Source organism: Macrobrachium nipponense, chromosome 40 (genome assembly GCF_015104395.2).
Source record: "Macrobrachium nipponense isolate FS-2020 chromosome 40, ASM1510439v2, whole genome shotgun sequence".
NCBI classification, from domain to species: Eukaryota; Metazoa; Arthropoda; class Malacostraca; order Decapoda; family Palaemonidae; genus Macrobrachium; species Macrobrachium nipponense.
Window position 1 is genome coordinate 30,079,508 of NC_061101.1, and position 10,776 is coordinate 30,090,283.

A 10,776-nucleotide genomic window follows, 5' to 3' on the forward strand; every position below is an offset into this window, starting at 1 on the left:
AGGAAGAATGCCCCCAACCAGATAGGCATAGTACCCTATACATCATAGTAGCCTATGATGTATAGGTAATATTTTAAACATTCATTGAATTTTGGACTTGTAAATACCAATTTACAATGTTTTAATGTGTTTTGAATGTTTCTGATATTCATTTTGTTCTCAAATGAGTACTTAGGTATCCTACCATTGTGGGGACCACAGTGGGAAAGCAGGAACTTTGGGTTGGGTAAAACATGGAACAAGTGAAATAAAAGGACCTTCATCCTACCAATAGTTCTCGTGTAGATTTTAGTAAGTACTATATGGAATTTTTCAAACTAAAATTTCTAATACGTATTTGTTTCGTTTGCAAATGAGGACTTTTAGACAGAGTGGACCTACCCTTATATCCTAAAATTCTAGTGACCTAAGTAGGAAAGCTGGAAATCTGGGTTGGGAGAAGCACGGAACGACCTTACTCCCACTGATAATTCTCATTCTTTTTAAGTTTAAGTTAATGGATTTTTCATACTAATCTATCATGCACTAAGGTAAAAACTGGGCACCTCTTGAGTGGGTTAGGTCAGGTTGGTTAGGTTATTTACAAATGTAAACCATGGCAGAAATGTTCAAAGCAAGCATTAAATAAACAAAGTGGATATTTTGCTGTGTCACGGCAGGCTATGTATTTGACTATTTAGCCGGCATTTCACATGCACATGCGCAGTCGATTACTGTTGAGGATGACTTAATCCCGAATGTAACAAAGTGTTTCGCATATTTAAAGCCAGTGACATTGTCATTTTGACCTGTACTACTGTTCGAGAAAGATGGTCCTATCATTAGGTTAGGTTAGATATTGAATAAGTTATTTTTTAACGACGATTGTGTTTATGCTAGCGACTGGGGAAACCTGGCGATTGTTCAGGAAGAAGAGGGGTGCGCTAGATAACATTTAAATAATTGGTAACATTAGAATAAGGTTATGAATTACATAAATTTATTACGTATTCATGATAATTTGAAAATATTCGTTGTTGTAAAAGTAACCAGACAAATTTCATCAGTTTTGCTGTGAACATTAACTATGATGTGTTGTTTGTGCTTTCCTATTTTTTTATCACTGTTGCCAATTGGTTTGTGTTTACCCTCCAAACTTGGGATAAGACTTACAAAAAAACCGTGGAAATAAGTGAATTTAGCTTATCTATTTGTAATATATATATATATAAATATTAGAGCAATTTTATCATTATTGTATTACTATGACATCTAGAATTCATGGAAACAGTTTGTAAAGGCATTGGCGTATAGTAGTATGTCAAGTTCCACTAAATTGGCGACAATGACTTGCAATTCCTAGCATGCAGTAAAGGTTACATTTGTTTCAGCCATACAAATATTAAAAATTACAAACATTATTTTAGCCATACAATTATTAAAAATAAAACTAAAAAATCAAAGTCAAAATAGTAATATAGACTTTAATAAGTGAAAAGATCTAGCAAAAAGCACAAATTTTTTCTCATAAACAATTCACTAAACAGTTATCTGCTTGACTCCTGGATTTTGGCTGCCAGATGTACAAGGCTGAAAACTTATTCCCGCCATGGCTTTGCTGTAAACAAATTCTCACATATTTAGCTAAAGTGGAATTTGGAGTGAATTAAGAATAAAATTTATATAATTACAATCAAATAAGCACTGTGCAGTTTCAGCTGTGATGGCAGTAAGGATAAAACCACCGACTACAAGGTAAAAATGCATTTCAGTTCAAAACATGACCCCGGGAATAAGACGTCTCATACTTTCACTAGTATAGGCAACAAAATGTTTCATTGTGCCGATTACAAATACAATCTTGAGTAATATCAATAAATGTTACATAGCCTATACGTATACGCAAATGTTGTTCAAATGAGTGCTGGGAAGTATGTGGCCGCAATTGAAGAACCAAATTGCATTCACAACCATACCACGCCATATTAGATTTAAAAACTCCAGTAGATCTATATTACTATTCCGCGGCGGCCTAGACTATGGCAGTTGTGGCTTTTCTATGCAGTTTTACCTCCTAAAAAAGAATTTCATGTAATATTTATTCGGACGACTGTAATTAATTGGGAGGAGCCAGTATTAAACATGGCGAAATACATTGGACGCCCCAATCCCTAGTGGATGTCGTATCTGCGGTTATGTTCCTTGCAGTCCGTGCAGAACTATTCTTTAGAATTACCAAAATTGCCTTGAATACATATTTTATGAAGACTTCACATGCTTATTTTACTTTGTATGGCAGTTTCATGTTATCTCAATTTGTTGACGGAACTTCAATCTTTTGAATGGTATGCTTAAATATTGATTTGTATTGTTGTTAAACCAATTAAATACAGTGAAAAAGTGGCCTTTTTTCTGATCAATGGTCGCACAACGGTGTTTTACCCTAAAGCATAGAAAAATATTTTTTTCCAAAATGTGATGTTTTAAATTACCTAAAATTTTACTGACATCCCCAATGAAATATCTTTGAATTGCAATTTAGCTAGCTGTAAAACCGACAGAATGGGCATAGCTTCAGCATCTTTACTAGGGTAAAAAACGCATGGTACAGGGGTGGACCATGTACGATCAATGTGTACAACCCCCAAAAAAGTACATTAGCTATAACGCGTCCTGACATCGGAGATGGGCATCAGACGCGACTCTTGTTGGTGAGAAACGGAGCTAAAGACCTCTACTCAGGTGTCAGACGCGTTATAAGTACTTTTCTTGGGTTGTACACATTGATCGTACATGGTCCACCCCTGTACCATTCGATTATTTACCCTAATAGGCCTAAGCCCACCAGTGGCCTTGCTTAGAATTCTGGTTAAAATAACTTCGGCAACAATAGTAGGTAGGTATACTTCTGGTTCCACTAGCTATTAATAGGGTAGCCTAGTTAGGGCGAACTGAATCCAGAGTAATCTGGGAAAATTATTGTTAAATTGTTAGTAGGTAATATCAGAGCAGCGTTTGGGAAGGCCACAAATGTAAAGCCTAAACCTCGGCCCTAACAGACACTACACAACAGAATCCAAACTCAGAAATAAACCCACTGAAACGTACTATAGCCCCGATGACATTAGTTTGAAGATCTGTTGAGTCACTGCAGCTGCAATGAAGTGAGAAAATATATCATCATAGTGACCCACTCGGTCCTCGTAGGCGGCACCTTTTATGCGTTCCCGAAATTGCTAGGTTAAATGATCCACTTCCTTATCTGCAGTTATATCATAGTAACCACAGTCAAACCTAGTCTAAACCGGATGACAATGCCTCTCTTTGCCCACTGGAGGCCATTTGGTTACATAAATAATAAGAAACGGCTAAAATCCAAGTCAAAATCGACACCAGACTTACTCAGCGGGGTCAGGGTGTGTTGAGAAGTTTACAAGACAACGTCAAATTCATAGAGGATGGAAAACGGCATGACAGCATATGGCAGAGATAATTATTTTGCATCATTGACTACTATGCTTTGTTATCTGATTCTATTTTTAAACTAACTTTTTGTTATAATTCTTTTGATATTTTGTGTAATTATGTTTTATTCAATTAGTTTACATAAAAGTACTTCCATAAGTAACTCTCCATGGCGCGGGCACGTAAACAAAAGTGGAAAGCATAATAAACAAGTAGAATTGATTGTTCATGCCTTTAAAACCCTGTTATATATCCAGCTTATTTTTTTAGGAAGATCTTTCACAAATGGCGAATTGCAAATACCTGTATTTTCCCTAGATTATGTCTTATTGAAACCAATATGCTACAAAGTACCCAATGAGGGTTATGTAACAGGTGCAGAAAACTGGCAGCTATCATTATATTGCAATTATGTAACGAGATTCGGCTCACTGCATCCCATGACCTGAGGATCAGTTGAAAGTTTCAAACAGGTTATATACTCTGGCATGTGATACCTTGCTCCTATCATATATCAGTAGCGAATTGGAAAAGAGAGGGATCTTTGCACTGGAATTAATAATAATAACAATAATAATATATCAAAACCAAGTGCAAAAAAAATCACCATTTAAATACAATGGCACATTGCATAAAATCGTGTAATTTATGTCTGAAAATTAATATAGAATAAACTAAGCATTTTATGCTATGGAAACACAAGAAATAGATATCAAGAGAATTTCGGGTTGGCTGTAATCTTCTCATCTATTAATTGCTGTATTTCAGTTGACAGTGTTGTATAACTTTAAACTTAGCGTGCCTTTATTCCGCCTGCGTCTTTCATTTCTGTGCTTGTAGTCTACATATATCAATAGCGATAATTTATAACACTTCAGTTACTCCGGTGACCATGGGTCCCAGTCCCTACCCTTTTCTATATCTTATTGAGTAACTGTCTGGCTGAGCTGTTTAGGATGTTGCAAAATATATTAAACCGACCAGAGAGTGAATAAAGGGTATTGCCCCTCGCGACAGGTTTACCCCTGTATTGTGAGTTATGCTGGCTTGCTATCAAAGCTAAAAAAAGAAATAAAAATTAAAATACAATATGTGTAAGGACTAGCTAAGCTATCAAGCCTGAGTGTCCAATATATCCGAATGACTTGCTGCGGGTATGACAGATGGTCTTTAATTAATCGAGCTAAATTATATTTCGAATATTGAAATTAGAGCCTTTAAATTTGCCGCTCCCAGGATCGATATCCCACTATACATCAAGAGGACTAAAAACACCAAGAAAAAAATGAGACTTTAATATTCTCCGATTGTTACGACAGTGGATTTGACTTTAATGTGGTGTACGCAGTATAATTTTCAGAATGCCTTAGCTTATAAATGCTGTGCATATGGCGAATGAGTTTGCGTGTCTCACAGACCGCCTTCGGCAGAATGGGACCTTAGGATAAAAAAGGAAGCAACAGAATGGAAATAAGGCTTCTTACCGCAAACAGTCAATGAGTTACCAATGAGTAATGCCCTTGCATTTGAGTCGTGCATCTAAGATGGCTGTCACTTATTTCCTGCCAAAATGATTCCTTTTATGTTTGATGTATATTTCTTTAATTTTTTTTTTTTTTTTATAAGATGCAATAATGTATTCTGACTATCATTAGCATGCATTCTCTTGTTACGGTGTAACTTCTGATATGTATGTTTTAATAACATAACTGTTGCCTCCATTTCTTTGTGGTGCTTTTTTCTTTGTACGTTTTTTCCTACTTGTTCGTCGATACTATGCAAGTATTGTTATAAATTCTTTTAAATGATTAATATTTCACGTTCTTTTTTATTTAATACTGCACTTACCGTATATTAAGTGCTACAAATTTCATTTAAACATTTTGTAAGCGAAATCTTCCCGGAAAATTAGATTGCATCTTCAGTCACAGATAGCTCCATAAAATTCTATGCGCGTATTAGTCTAGTCGCGGACTCGCGGTCAGTTACTGAACAAAATCGAAGTCACCACAGGCACGAGTTCTAACGGTAGTTTGCTATGCTATTAACACGCTCCCATATGTCGTGCTGAGATCTAGCTCGAAAGGCCGGGTCTGGAGGATGGGAATTCGGTGACAACTATCTCTCTTTGCCCTGTCATCATCTGTAGTCATTCTCCAAGCGCCCGTGAAATTCCCCACTCTTTTCTTTACCGTGCTTTCACTTCCACAAAGCTCTTCTCATCAGCAGTCTCAAGGCTGTCATACAAGTAGGTCTGAATATTCCAAACATTCCGGTACCCGCAGGAGGCAAGCTGACATTATCGCCTAGTATTCTTCCAGTAATGGTGCCATCTTCCCTTCTTCATCACCTCATCTACGTATGGAACTTCCGCGCTTTCCCTTCTGGTATCATTTCTCACTCCTGCAATCCGAGAGTCACCTTGAAACTTTATTCTCAAAACGTCAAAGTATTTTAGTTATTATTTCCTAGTCATATCATGATTCACGTTATAATGGCGATGCAGGTCATACTCTACTAAGTATAACGATACTTTCATCTGTGATTTCAGTTTGACATCGAATTCAATTCAGCCTGCCCATTACTTGATTTGTATTTTTTAGTCTACTAAATTCATTCCTTTTTTTTTTTTTTTAAGTTTCATTTCAGCATTTGTGCATACTCTGTCCTCATTCTTTATTTTTTCTCGTAGGTTTAGTCAACCTTCCCCTATATATGATGCATTCTATTAAGCAAAATTTGTCGTTTTCAGGGTCGTTTATCCCAAAACTGGACCTTTTCTTCTATAAATGTCATTGCATGTATAGGTATATACAAGATGAAGTACTTGAAAATGTTATTTTAGTTATATTAAGAAGAAAAATTGGGTATGCGGTCTATGCCCTTTACCCGATTTGATGTTATTCAAAGTACTGACTTTGGTTAACAGAATTTTACTTATAATGTTGAAAGTTTGCACTGAAATTCAAGAATATTTCCTCAGTTTTATTGATTAATTCATTTATTATGTTAACGATAACATGTATATTACTTTATTTGTTGGTATTTTGTATAGTTTGACTTAACAAAAAACAACACTTATATATTACTTTGTAGGTACAGTTCAGTGAAAAGGATAGTCGCAGAGAATATGGACTTCCAGGAAGTTGGGTGGGGGGGCGATCGTTGGACACCCCCCGTCCTTCGGTACTGTTGATTAAAACCGCATCATCCCAATATTTTAGGTTAACTTAACCAGAGTTAATTGAGCTAAACTTTCTTCCATCTCCAACCATCGTTTATGTATGATATAAGCTACGAAAAAGCAAATACTAAACCATACCTTGTATCAAATTACTGTTTAATCGAATTCTGTGGACAGGTCCGACAGGACCCCATCAACATTATTTCATACCGACTGCGTCCGTTAATAATTTTAATTATGCGTATAATATTTAACTGGAATACCATTGTAACACGAGACCTTCCATAATTGTGGTCTAAGAACGCTTTCAAATGCCCTTTCGTAATCCACAACAGCCATCAAAGGGAAGTTTTAAATTATTGCTTAATATGTCTTAACATAAATATTTGGTTTGTGTAACGTCTACTTTTTATCAGCTCACATTTCTTGGGTACTTTTGCTATGACTTCAGTTCTGAACCTTCGCGCATTATTTTCTCATCCCATATTTTGTAAAAGTCTAGTTATACGAGGAGCCGTTTCATTTCCAGCCAGAATCACCTTTGCAGTGCTTCCAACATAGCCTAGTGTTTTCCACCTCTTCAGCTTCTTTATTGCTGTGCAAAGCTTTTTTTATTTAAACTGATAAGTCTGGTTACATTTACCCTTCTGATTGTATTACAAGCATCATAAATTTACATGGGATGTATCATTTAAGCCGATATTTCAATTTATACTAAATACATCACTATACAAAGCAAATGCTTATTCTGGAAAGTTTCCCTCAGATCTGAATAGCCTTAACACCTTGAGCCAAGAACGCCCAAAGGCAGATGAACTGGCTACAAATGCATGCGCCTTGGGGATACGAGCTAGGTAGGACCGTCAGCTGATGAAAGCTAAACTGCAATTAAATTTGTTAATGCCGGTGATGGCTCACAATGTGTAAGTGTGTGTGTGTGTGTTGAAGTTCATAGCAACTTGTAATTAATAATCTCTTCTCAATTCTTTCAAGCTGGCTGGGGAGCTTTGTATCTTCAACAAGTAGCTGGGAAAACAATGTTCCAATCATTAAGGACATTCATTCGCAGAAAATAAACTCAAAGAGCAAGTAGAAGAGAATTTACAGAAATTTATGAATAAAAAAATATGGGTTGGGGAATTAAACCGGGATACCTGTAAACAAGGTAGGAAATGTTCAGTGTCGTGCTATCATATCAGCAGGTGAAGATGAAAAATTATTGAGTTTTGTTTTAACGTTGAGACGAGTTATTCATCGTACTGGAGATTATTTAAAGGGTTTTCTTTTATTTATATTGCCTAGAGGATGGAGGGCCTCCGTTCGGTCCCTGCCATACCTGCTGTTGCTTGCCTTTGTAGTGACTCTCTCAACAATCTCATTAAGGAAAGCGTTATCCACAAGTTGCTTGAGGGGATCTCTAGTTCCTCGTGGGCGGAGGCCCAGCTGTTGCACTGGTAGTAGAGCGCGCGGCACTGACAGTCGACTCCAAGTAACAGGTGGGGCACTCCCTGTCATTGTTAAGGTACTACCCTGAATTGGTGGCCTTGGCGTACACCACAGTTTTGAAACTCTTCAGTCTAGTACGTGTCGAAGTAGAAATTATGAGATTATTATTTTGTTCTTTCGTAGTTCTCTTCAGCACTGTTCTCTGTTGCAGTTTTGAGAATAGATAAATACTTTTAATTTTTTTTACGTTCGAGAAACCGTATATTGATATACGCAATTCCATAAGTTTAGTTTTAGGAAACATTTGTTTTGAAATATTAGTGAACTTTTATTTATTTTTATTGGTGTTTAAAACCACGTTAGCCACGATCTTTGATGTTTTACGTAATCTGTGTTTTTTTTTTTTTTTTCAAAATATTTCCTGCCCGAGTTGACCATGATTACATAATGTCTAGTGGTGTATGCAGATCTGGACCGTGGTAACCGCATATTTTAGCCAAGGACAGACAGACATTCCTACTCCAGTCGCCCCAAGCAGAAAAGAGAATACAATGTTTCATTTCATAGGAAATTATTTTAGCGTCAGCTGAAAGTGAGGAGACTTTCTAAGGACCCCTACCATCCCCCTTCTACGAGTTACGATCGGTTGGGTTTTTCTTTTTATTTTACAAAGTGCTCCAGTCACACCATTTTTAAAGCCTCAAGCCACAATCACCACGCGCATGTATGTAAAATCTTGAGTCTCGCTGTCAAAATCAAAGCAAATACGATATTATTTTGTTCTTTCGTAGATTCTCATGATGCATTTTCGAGAATAGATAAATAGATGAAGATAGTAGTAAAATTGTATTGAGCTTAATTGGTGTTTAAAGGTATGTTAACAACGATTTGCTGAGAGGCGTTACATAATCTGTTTAATCAACTTATTTCTAAATTGCCTGAGTTGACCGAGATTATATAACGTCTACCGCTGGTACGCTGGCTTCTTGTTAGATTCAACTAGCCTTGTGCTGGCACGAGCTCTTGCTCTTCAGCAGCCCGTAAAATATGCAGGCGTATGCCATAGACGAGAAAAATCCAGATCTGAGAGCAATTGTAGACCATGTATTAGTCAAAAAGAGAGAGATGGGAATCCTGGCATCCTACCTCAGTCGTCCAAAGCAGACAGGAGAATACAATGTTGCGGTTCGAAGGAATTCATTTGAGCGCTAGTTGAAAGTGGGGAGACTTTCTAAAGAAGAGGCCACTGCCAAACCCAAGGTACAACTTACGATGGGCCAAACAGAAAATCTTTGTGTTTAATGTCGTGAATAAGTTTCATATTTTATCTTTAACATTCAATAACACCATTTTTGGCCACTGCCCCCATAGAGTATTTTTTCACACAACGAGTGACACTATCCTATCAATCGTTTGAAAGAAAATGGAAGTCCACAAGACTTTCAGTAATTATTGTACTCAAGAACTGAACAGTTTACGGTAATACCTTCTGAAACAATGAATCAGAGAAAAGCGCAGTGAAAGTGATATATCCAGGCAAATCTTCTCTCTCTCTCTCTCTCTCTCTCTCTCTCTATCTCTACGAAAGAGCTCGTGCTAGATGAGTGCTACAATAACAAACCAACAACTCGTAACCATTTCTCTCTTAGTTACATAAGTTTCTCTCTCTCTCTCTCTCTCTCTCTCTCTCTCTCTCTCTCTCTATCTCTCTCTCTCTCTCTCTCTCTCTACGAAAGAGCTCGTGCATAGATACGATGCTGCAATAACAAACCAGCAATCTGTAACCATTTCTCTCTTAGTTACATAAGTTTCTCTCTCTCTCTCTCTCGGTAACGGATGATCTGGGGAAATATTGCCAAGACAGATGGGACACACACTCAAAAACCATTTGTGCTCATGAATAAGATATCTGGTTATTAGACCTCTTGGAAGATGCAACAAGGGTATGAGATGGTCAAGTTATTTCATGCTGAGATTATATATATATAGTATATATATATATATATATATATATATATATATATATATATTATATATATCCTTCGAATGGCAGTGCATTGCAAGAGAGCTGCAGAGAATAGAATAGGGTGGGTTTTCCTGGTCTCAGCAAGAGAGGACATTACCAGTGACATACCTTTGTAGCATCCTCCGCACTGGTCTAGCGCCTCAGTGGCGTGATCGGTAAGGTCTAGGCCTGCCACCTCGGTGGGCGCGAGTTCGATTCTCGGGCATTCCACTGAGGGGTTAGAGATGTGTATTTCTGGTGATAGAGGTTCACTCTCGACGTGGTTCGGAAGTCACTTAAGGCCGTTGGTCCCGTTGTTGAATAACCACGGGTCCATGCAACGCAATAACACTATACAAATAAAAAACAAAAAAGATGCTTTGCGCACGAATGGTTTTTAATGATATGCCCCAGTTGTCTGGGCAATTTTTTCGAGATCCCTTAAAGTCATCAGTTTGAACTAACTTGGTTTTCAATCATAACTGTTCTTCTGTTCGAAGGTCACGGAACTGCGGAGAATAGGGATTACCCTCCTTAGATGTGTTGAGTAAATAAAAAATTTTATTTGGTGGACATTGAATGAAATTTTCATATAATTAGATAAAACATTGTTTGTCCCCTTCTTGAAAGGGGTATGAAATATGCTATCTTTCGCTACACTGCGTAGTTACTGCTTGCTTGTGTCCTTTAACCTCCA

At 37.2% G+C, this 10,776-nt stretch overlaps 1 protein-coding gene across 1 annotated transcript in view; it reads right to left on the bottom strand.

Annotated features, from left to right (window-relative positions):
* LOC135212052 (ceramide-1-phosphate transfer protein-like) overlaps positions 1 to 3,390 on the bottom strand; it is a 53,614-nt gene extending 50,224 nt beyond the window's left edge. The window contains 1 exon segment of the mRNA XM_064245379.1: positions 3,088 to 3,390. The gene's annotated coding sequence lies outside the window, so the exon portion shown is untranslated.
* Positions 3,391 to 10,776: the final 7,386 nt, after the last annotated feature.